This window comes from Gracilinanus agilis, chromosome 5 (genome assembly GCF_016433145.1).
Source record: "Gracilinanus agilis isolate LMUSP501 chromosome 5, AgileGrace, whole genome shotgun sequence".
Lineage (NCBI taxonomy): Eukaryota > Metazoa > Chordata > Mammalia > Didelphimorphia > Didelphidae > Gracilinanus > Gracilinanus agilis.
In genome coordinates this window covers 27,776,516-27,787,247 of record NC_058134.1, presented here as the reverse complement: position 1 = coordinate 27,787,247, position 10,732 = coordinate 27,776,516, and positions in this window count along the sequence as shown.

Genomic DNA, 10,732 nt, shown 5'->3' with positions numbered 1-10,732 from the left:
AGGAAGGAAGGAAGGAAGGAAGGAAGGAAGGAAGGAAAGAAAGCAGAAGAAAAACAAATACCTTGTAATACACACAATCAAGCAAAACAAAAATCCTTGTTGGCCACATTCAAAAGATATACATCTCATTCTGTACTGTGATCTGTTGAGAGGTAGGTAGCATGTTTTATCATCACTTCTTTGTAATCATGGATGATTATTGTTTTAATTATAGTTCTGACAGCTTTCAAAGTTGTTTGTTGTGCTGTTGTGTAAATTGCTCTGATTTTGCTTATTTCATTCTTCATCACTTTATAAAGTTTTTTCAAAATTGTTCATTTTTATGATATTGGTACATAGTATATAACCAGTATAACCTCTTCTCCAGTTTCTGATCATTTTATACTGTATCGGTTCATGCAAATCTTTCCATTTCTCTATGAAATAATATATTTCCTCATTTCTTATTGCATAATAATATTCCATCATATTCATATACCAGTTTGTTCACCATTTCTCAATTAATCCAATCCTTTCCAACTCTCAAATTCTGTGCTGAAATGAATTCCATGCTTAAGGGCAAACTTTTTCCACCAGAGCATGCCTTAATGCAGGGTGGGGCAGGAGACAGATTAAACTGACTTGCAAGAAATTTTTACATTTTGAAAATGAGCATTTAGACTTTGGAAATCAGCAAATGCTACAAGTCATGGCTAGATTTATTGTTTCATTGATTTCTCAATATAAGAAAGTGATGGTGAAAACAATACAGTCTAAACCTTAAAAGTGTGTCGAAGTTTTCAGTGAGCTAGTTATTAAACATTTACAGGATACTCCTGCCTTAATGTATCTAAAGACAAGAACAAAAAAATAATGATAATGATAATGAATGAACTAATGTATATGGAAAAAGCACAAGCACAAAAAATAATCTCTCTCATCCCATTGTACTATAAGTTTGAAACCACTCTTTCCATAAATGTTGTGCATATTTGTAGTGCTTCCATTTTGGTCAATGTCTTTGCTTTGACTTAATGATGTCTATTGGCTGATTATTTGAGAGAAGCTCACCAGTGCAGACTTGCGGCTTTCATTTTAAAACTGCAAACCCACAAAGTGTACCCTGGAACAGTGATGGTGAACCTATGGTATGTGTGCCCAAAAGGGCACACAGAGTTCTTTCTGTGGGCATGCCTGCAGCCTTACGCCAGTTTGTTACCAGAAATCTAGAGGAACTCTGGACAGAGCTGTTCCCTTCTGCCTTTCCTTGTGCCTGAGGACATTCCTCACTTCACCTGCTCCTCTGCCCTGCAGCCCAACGGGAGTGCTTCCTCCCCTATCTGGAGTAAGGGGCAGGAATGGGAGAGATGGAGGACAGGGTAGGGTGCTCCATCTTGGGGTAGGGTGAGGGTGGGGCCCAGCACTCCATCTCTAAAAGGTTCACCATCACTGCCATAGAACCTGAAAGTAGCAGCTCTGGGACCCATGAGTATGAGTACAAATGGGAATAGCCCTGAGGGTTGGGGAGTGATGTTTCACCTTGTGACTAAAGACTTCAGGAACATGCTACCTGAAGGCAACAAGCCTAAACAAAAATGTAGGAAGCTGTGGCTCAGCTATGCACATTTTAAAATGACAGCAGAAAACATATTTCTTTCCCTGACAGCATCTTTTAGGAAAGAAAATAGTAAAGAGGGTCTAGCACTACCTGCTAATTCTTCTGTGAAACCATGAGTCTCAAGCTACAGGAATGAGGCAAAGGAAATGGGTTGGGATAGGGTGATATATTTTGACTGATGGGAAGCACCTAGGAAAGAGAACTGAGCATCAAAACCCCTTAGGCAGAGACCAAAAAGCCTTTAAGGTATAGATCTAGAACAGAAAAGGAGCTGATTTCTTTCTAAATTTAGTCTTCTGTTTTTTTCTCAGCTTATTGTGTAGCCATACAATTCACACAATGGAAGCAGGAAATCACGAGAATTTCAAGCTAAGAAAAAAGCTTCTGGTGACTTTCACCGTGTTCCAAGTCTTTCAGGTACTATCCTAATCCATTTCCTCCTCTGGGTTCACAGTATCACAAAATTTGAGAGATGGAAGTGATTTCAGTGGCCATTTCATCCAACCCATACTAGAAAGGAATCCCCAGCATAGCATACCCAATGACTAATTATTCAACCTATTCTTGAAGGTCTCCAAGAAGAATAATTTACCTCCTCTTGAGGCAGCCCATTCTGCTCTGGGTCAGATCTAATTGAGAGGAAGTTTTCCCACTAGACGACAACTCTAATTTTATCTTTTTTGCAGCTTTCATCCATTGTCCTTATTCTTCACTTCAGAACAAATCTAATCCTTCCTTCATATGGCAACCCTTCATATACTTAATAACTATTACATTCTCTGAGGCAGTCAGGTGAGACAGTGGATAGAACACTGGGCTTGAAATCAGAAAAACTCATCTTCCAGAGTTAAATTCAGCCTCAAACACTAAACTAGTTGTGTGATCCTGGGCAAGTCACTTAACTCCGTCTCCGTTTTTTTATCTGTAAAATGAGCTGGAGAAAGAAATGGCAAACCACTTCAGTATCTTTGACAAGAAAATTCCAGAATGGGATTAAAAAAAGTCAAACATGTCTGAACAACAAATTGTATTCTCCCCTGAGTCTTTTCCTTTCCAGAAAAAAAAAATCTAGTTCCTTCAACTAATCCTCATATCTTAGAGATTCGATGTCCTTTACTATCCTAGTTGCCTTCCTCTAGTCCAGTGATTCCCAAAGTGGGTGCCACCACCCCCTAGTGGGTGCTGCAGCGATCCAGGGAGGCGGTGATGACCACAGGTGCATTTAGGGGTGGTAAATAACTATAAGGGGCTGGTGATAGTATGTGACAGGGGGCGCTAAGTCATATTTTTTTCTGGAAAGGGGGTGGTAGGCCAAAAAAGTTTGGGAACCACTGCTCTAGTCATTCTTCAATTTTCAATGTCCTTCTGAAACTGTGGGTGCCCAAACTGAACAAAAATCTCCAAAAGAATTCTCCAAAAGGAGAGGGCAATGGAACTATCACCTCCCTATTCTTGAATACAGTCTAAGACAACATTAGCTATTTGGGCTGTAAATCATATTAAACAAGAAATCCACTAAAACTTTTAGGCCTTTTTCAAAAAATTTGCTATCTAAGCTACCCTCCCTCATTTTATATGCCTAAAGTCAGTTTCTTATACTTAATTCTGACTTTAAATTTATTTATTTTCATATTAGATTCTACCCAATATTCTAGCCTTACAAGACATTTTTTAAATAAAAGAATGAATGAATGAATGGGGGAAAATATTTTAAGTGTTCATTATATGATCCTTATTTTGTCATCCATGGTATTAATCATCCCTCCCAGTTTATGTCATCTGCAACTTTAATGAACATGCTATCTTAATGTCTTTATCCATGCATTGGTGGGCCCTGCTGGTATATAAGACCTTTGACTCTAAAATGTTATCAATTAGATTTATTCCACTTGGTTCTTTCAGAGGAAAGAAGTAGGAGAAGCAAAAGTTTTTGTTGTTGTTGAGTCCTGTCCTGCACTTCACTTCATGACTCTCTTTGGGGCTTTCCTGGCAAAGATACTGGAGTGGTTTGCTATTTACTTCTCCAGCTCATTTTATAGATGAGGAAATTGAGGCAATAGGGTTAAATGACTTGCCCAGGGTCACAAAGCTAGTGCCTGAAGTTGGATTTGAACTCAGGTCTTCCTCACTCCAAGCTCAGTGCTCTATCCACTGTGCCACCTAGCTGCCCCTAGGGAAAAATTACAAATGCGGTTTCTGACTCCACATAAAAGTTCCTAATAATCAAAGTTGTCTTAAAGTGGAATTGACTGCATGTAGCTGGTAGACTCAGGATCACTGGAGATCTTCAGATGGAAGTTAGCTGACTACTTGTCAGAGATGTTGTGATGGAGATTTGGAAATTTGGCCCTTTCTTCTCTGAAATTCTTGCTTTTATGACTCTATGATTGGATACTGTACTCTTTCTGACAATATCAACCGTATCCCAGAGTTTGACCTCCTCTTCCTCCTTGTTCACATTCTCTATCGTGTGTGACATTTTTTTAAACCATAAACAAAATTTTGGGCGATCCAAACCAAAGAACCAAGGGTAATGCATTGCCCATATACCTGTAATGTGGCTCAGAGGGCTGGCATTTGATTAAATTCCCATAAAACATTTTGTCAACGTAGACTGGATCTCTTTTCCCATGGTGACATTCAATGCTTGCTTGCTATTGGTTTTGCTATCCTTTGCAAGGTATCTGACAGGTAATTTTGTTTTATAGTTTTCAATCTTCTCTCTCTTTTTTTGAAATTTCCCATATTTGCAATATCCTCTTAGAAAAATAAGATAAAAGAATTCTTCACACTAGTTGTTGTCTCTTTCATTCAGGTTCCTTTGGCCTCTTTTCTTTCTATTTAAGATCACAAAAAAAAATAAACTTTTTCTGGGGTGCTAGTGGCACACTGGATAGAGTGCAGGGCCTGGAGTCAGGAAGACCTGAGATCAAATGCAACTTCAAACTCTAGCTATGTGACTCTAAGCAAGTCACTTCACCCTGTTGGCCTCGGTTCCCTTATCTGTCAAATGAGCTAAAGGAAATGGAAAACCACCCCAGTACCTTTGTCAAGAAAACCCAAATGGGTCATGAAGAATTGGATGGAACTGAAATACAACAGAGAAATTCATTAACCACAGTATAACGAAGGCATGCCGTCTCCAAATGACTTGGAGTATCATTGACAGGTTTCCAAGCCCAGGGAAGAATCAGGGACACTGGGAAGGTTGTCTATTGGTTTCCTTTCATCATCCCATTTAACGAATCTTCCATTGTGTATTAAATGATGTACTTCCATATATCAATGGATCATACATTTGAGAACCCCAGTTTAGAATCTTAACTCAAACCAAACCATTCCCAATAACTATGACTTGGCTTTCCTGTGGACTCTTGGTTTTCTTTTCTTTTTCCTCCTTCTCTACTATCTCCCTCTAGCATCTTCAGAAAGCCACTACATGTGCTATTTCCCTCCTCTATGTTCAATTAGCATCAGAATCAGAGAAGAGAACAGCATTCAGATCAAGCAAACAGGAGAATTAGGTCAAGTCCCTCTAAGTCTGAAACATCCCTAGCCACCTCAGATAATTTCTGTGCTGTATACAACCCTTACCTTGGGTCAAATGCTCTGGTGCTTGTTTTTTTTTTCTTCTTCTTTACACTGGTTTAGTTCAATGACTTCATTGTCTTCTGTCCTCAAGGTTCTTTTCAATTAGACTCATTGAGAAAGTATTTAAAGTAACATTTTCCATTCAAGTCAAATCTCTTTAGACTACTGGCTAATTTCTAACCCCAGTGGTGTTCACTGTATTGGCATTTACAAAAAATGTCCAAAGACGTAGAGGATCATCTCCAATCTGTTCAATGAATTTTTTTGTAGGGCTCATGACAGGATATGGACAAGTCTTTCTTCTGATGTACCCCTCTTGTGTGACCCTACCCACATCCTTTCTCCATAAGTGCTCCAGGTAATTCTCTAAGATTTCTAGTTCAGATAAGGTGCTGATCTATACTGATATTGAAGTTATAGAGCTTCAAATAGAATTATTATCTTATCTTAGACAGCTCTTTGATTCTTTCCACCAATGGGATGCTTGATTTGAGTACCTGGAATGCTGCCTCAGGAGGTGTGTCTGTATCAGATCATGAAGTACCCACATGAATGAGACCAGGAATTAATATTGATTAAAAATCATAAGAAAGTCTCAGTATGAACTCCTCCCTTCAGTGCTTCTCCTTCAGTCCATTTCACTGTGACCATGTTCCACCATGTTCTCCAGAGTGGTGGGACCATCTCCCCCCCTCCCCCAATCTGTCTCCATCATGCCTCTCATATAGTGTTTCATGGACGGATTGCTAAATGACTTATTTTTATTTAATTTTGATGGATGATATGTCTCAGTATCATGTTATTAGGCAGTCACTGGGTTGAATGTCTTATTTCCTCTGCTGGGCACTTGAATCATTTCTTTCTGTAAGACTGAAATATTATGTCTCTGAATACAATATGGATTCAGTTTGTTGAATGAACACATGATTGTACTCCCCTACATTGTTATTGTTCAGTCTTTTATGTTGTGCCGGACTCTTTAAGACCTCATTTGGAGTTTTCTTGGCAAAGATATTGAAGTGGTTTGTCATTTTCTTTTCCAGGTCATTTTATAGATGAGGAAGCTGAGATAAATAAGAACAAATGACTTGCCCAAAGTCACACAATTAATAGGTGTCTGAGGTCAGATTTGAACTCATGAAGTTGAGTCTTTCTGACTCCAGGTCTGGCACTCTTATCTACTGTGCCACCTAGCTATGCACTTCCTTCCATAAATTTCAATATTTTAAGAGTCAGTTGTTTGACTGGTGCACATACTCCTGACACTGATAAAGATTGCAGTCTACATGTAAATGCTGTAGCTGGAAAATTTATACACTATGACCAACTTGGTAGTGTGTTTCTCCAAACTTGACTTGGCTAGTCCTTGAACAACACATGTAGAGTCTGTGGTTGGGATCTTATTTGGTATATTTCCAGGTTATATAGGTCATGTCAGATCTTGGGTTCCATGAGAAGGCATCAGAGTAGTTCTTTACCAGTGGTTTGCCTTCCTCATATAGGTTAAATAAAGCAAAGAATTTCAGAAGCATCATGAAGGTCTTAGTTATAACAGAATAAAATTTTTCATTCCATAATAAGGGATAAACCTTAAAATGGGAGATCCACTGAGAAAGGAAAAACAGTTATACTAAAATGTAAATGCCTGGCATCAGAATTTTTCCAGAGAACAGGTGTTGACAAGAAAAAGAGAGTGAAAAACACCAGGTAACTGAGCCCCAAAGGGAAGCCAAGGTATATAAAAGAAGGTAAGAGGATTGATTATGTGTGAATAAATTCTGACCTACTCCCCCATTCTGCAGCCCACTCAACTATCTTTTCCCAACTTTGTACCTCCCACAATGCCCAGTAATATCCACTGCACCCAGGAAGTATCCAACAGATGTTTTTTTTAACAAACAATGCCCTTCCAACAGCTTGCACATATTTTTTAATGGAAATTTACTGTCAACGTGATAGCTGCACAAACATAGAAATACACAGGGGTGCCTTGAGTGCTCTTCCCATCCCAAGGAATTGGGCCAATGAGTTCTGATGCATAGCCTTAGTTAGTTAGTTTTATTTACTGTTTTTCTACTGCTCCAGATCACCTGCTGAGTAGTTGTGACTATCAGCACCATTAGCAAGGGAACCTGGGACCCAAAGAAGCAGCTATGGTTCCACATCCCTGGATCTTCCAGGGCCTTCGGAACTTAAGAGAAAGTTTATCTGCAAAAAATTAAGAAGTTTTTTAAAGACCCCTTTTTAAAAAGGAAAGATCCCCTAAATTTGCTAAATATTCTTAAATGAATGAAGATGTATTTAAAGATTCCTGGTAATAGAAATCTATAGAAAATTACTTCACTTTAAAAAAACAAATCTCTCCAGGCTAAGCTAATAGACCTTGACAGTTCCCAAGAAACAAGAACAGCCTGTTGGATAAACAGAGCACATCTGAATTAGAATTTCTCAGCTCTCTAACCCCCAGCAGTTTGTTTTGGAAAACTAAAAATAACACCTAATGATATGCTGTAATCCTTGGCTCTGGTGGGTAGCTTTGCTGGTCCTGTGCTGGTTGGGTGCTCTAGTCACTGGACCATCTGGCTACCTCAGAATTGATCATACTATTCCAGCTACAGCATGATCAGGGCAGAGGACAGAAGGACTCCTGTGGGCCAAGACATTAAGTCCTTGCAAAGGAACTAGAGTTTCAGCTAACCGGAGATAGTGAGATCTTGGGTGGTCTACATCGTAGACTAGGGCAGTGATGGCCAACCTTTTAGAGAGGCGGGTGATGTACTCAGGCACAAGTGGAGAGGAGGAGGGGAGCAGGCTGGTCCCACATTCCTCTGGCTTTCTAGTAAACTCTGTTGAACTCTGTGCTCTGGCAATGGTGTGCATGACCACAGAGAGGGCTCTGAGTGCTCCCTCTGGCACATGTGCCAAAGGTTCACCACCATAGGACTAGGGCAATACTGTGGCTTGTCAAAAAGAGTTCCAATTCAGAGAATGGGATCATTTAAGACATCTTCCTGCCTTAGGCTCTTGCCATGAGCTGGTTGCGTAATAATCCTTATTGATCTTTGGCTTGGTCGGACCTCAGGGTCCCTTGGTTCTGATACTACCTGTGTGATCTTGGGCCACTCTGTTTCCTCATCTATAAAGTAAGGAGGTTGGACTAGATAGTCCCTAAGATCCATTCCAGCTCTATGCCTCAGTTTTCTCATATTTAAAATGATGAGGCCAGACTAGATGGTCTCTGAGGTTCTTTCCAGCTTTAGATCTAGGATCCTCTCTGGCATTTGATTACGCACGGACCCTCACTGGCCCCAGAAAGCTGAAGTCACTCATTCAGAGTAATATAGGTAGTAAATGACAGGGCCACAATTTGAACCCAGTTCTCTGACTCCAAGTCCAGTGTCTTTCCCACTCTACCACATATAGCAAGGAAAGCATTGAGCTTTCACCATTTTGGAACTGGGGGATTTGTGGGACGAATCCTACTCTTGGTTCAGAAGCCCCAGCAAATATAGGATAAGACAAAGCCCATCTATAGGTTCATAGGATGTGATGGTATTATTACCTTCATTTTACAAATGAGAAAATTGAGGCAAACAAAAATGAAGTGATTTACCCAGGGGTGCATAGTATGTGTCTGAGTTAGGAACTGAAGTCAGGGCCAGAACTCTGTCCACTGTACCACCTGGTTGCCTCAAAATTGATCAGGAGAACATTATGCCTCACTTGATGTGTAACCTAAGGTTGCATTAGCCTTTTTGACTTGTTTTCATATCAATATATATGAAATAGCCTGGTATAGCCAAAAAAAACCCATCATGCCCACAAGATGAGAAGAAGTTGGTAACAGTGATAATACCATCATTAACTATATCAATAAAGCTATAACTTCCTGGTCAAGGAGAGGCATTCACTGCAGTGAACTTTCTATGAACTAATGTATATTTGTAATATTGTTGGATAGAGGGGCATCTCAGTATCTTCCATGAGCTCGGATTCTATAGACCCATGGCGGCAAACCTTTGGCACACGTGCCAGAGGGGACACTTAAAGCCCTCTCTGTGGGCATGCGCATCATTGCCCCAGCACAGACTTTACCAGAGTTTGTTACTACAAAACCAGAGGGATGTGGGGCCAGGCTGCTCCCTTCCCCTCTCCACACGCACCTAAGGACATCACCGCCCCTCTAAAAGGTTCACCATCACTGCTATACACCTTTGCCTTTTTCTCCTGGAATGACCTGGAGGAGAAAGATCCTGAAGGGAGAGAAGCAAACAGGGACTTTTGTTGTTGAGTCCTTTCAGGCATGACTATTCTTGGCAGAGATACAATTCATGTTTTTTTATAGATGAGGAAAGTGAGGGACACACAGCTATGTACCACTTAGCTGCCCCTTTAATAACATTAATAGCTAGTATTTATATGGCTATTTCCTTTTCCAGCTTATTTTCTAGATGAGAAATTGAGGCAAACAGGGTTAAGTTACTTGGCCAGAGTCACACAGCTAGTAAGTATACGAGGCTATATTTGAAATCAGGAAGATGCATCTTCCTGACTCCAGGCCCAGCACTGTATCCACTGTGCCACCTAGCTAACTGCTATTCCTCAGATGCAACATTTCATTTCCTGATGGTTTTTGGTCTGGCGATTCTCCATGCCTGGGGTGCTTTCCTTACTGACAGAGTGAAAGGAATATTGACTATAATCATTAGTTGGATTGGTTCAAACCTCCATTTTTTTTCTGGGGATTTCTGTGGGAAGCCAATAAGAGAACAGATAAAAATCTGAGACTCCTCTTTTGACCCCTTTTGTGATCCTTGTGATTTCTTGTTGAAAAGTGTTGTGACCTTATTGAAAAGCTTTAAGTTCCTATAAAACCTGAATTTAAAGGGTTAACACTGCTAACACAGCAAGGAATGCTGCTGCCTATTATAGCCAAGGCCAAGATACTCCCCAACTTGGCTTTCTGATAAGAAGCCAGTCAAAATTCAGCCTTGGCCTTGGTCTATTCTGAAGCCAATGTTTTGTGTTTTGATGTGACATAATTTGTAACTTGTGCATCTGCAGTTTCAGGGGAGTTCTTTTGTGTGAAATGAGTCTTGAAATATATATATATAATAAACTCCATGCTCCTAGAGCCAGAGCTGAAAGCATGAGGTAAAAGGCAACTTCCTTGTCCTGTCCTTATTTCCTTATCAACTAAACTGTCCTTATCAGATTATCAGAGATGATAAAGAGATCTCCACAGATTTCTAGTGTATACCAATAATCCTTCGCCACTATAAGCTAAGCTTGAGAAATGGGAACCACCAACTGAATCCTGACCAGACTGTCCCAACTGAGCCTAGACTGGGAGCAGCCTTAGTGGTTGTTCTTATCTCAACTAGGAACAATCTCAGAGACTTTCCAGATAAAATAACTATCAGCCTATCTCCCCAGAACCCCAAAGCCACTCCAAGGATTTACTGTCAACCCCACTTCAAGAATTTGGTGTTTTTCCTCTTTCCCCCCTCATCTTGAGGCAATAAAAAGATAGCTAATTCCTAT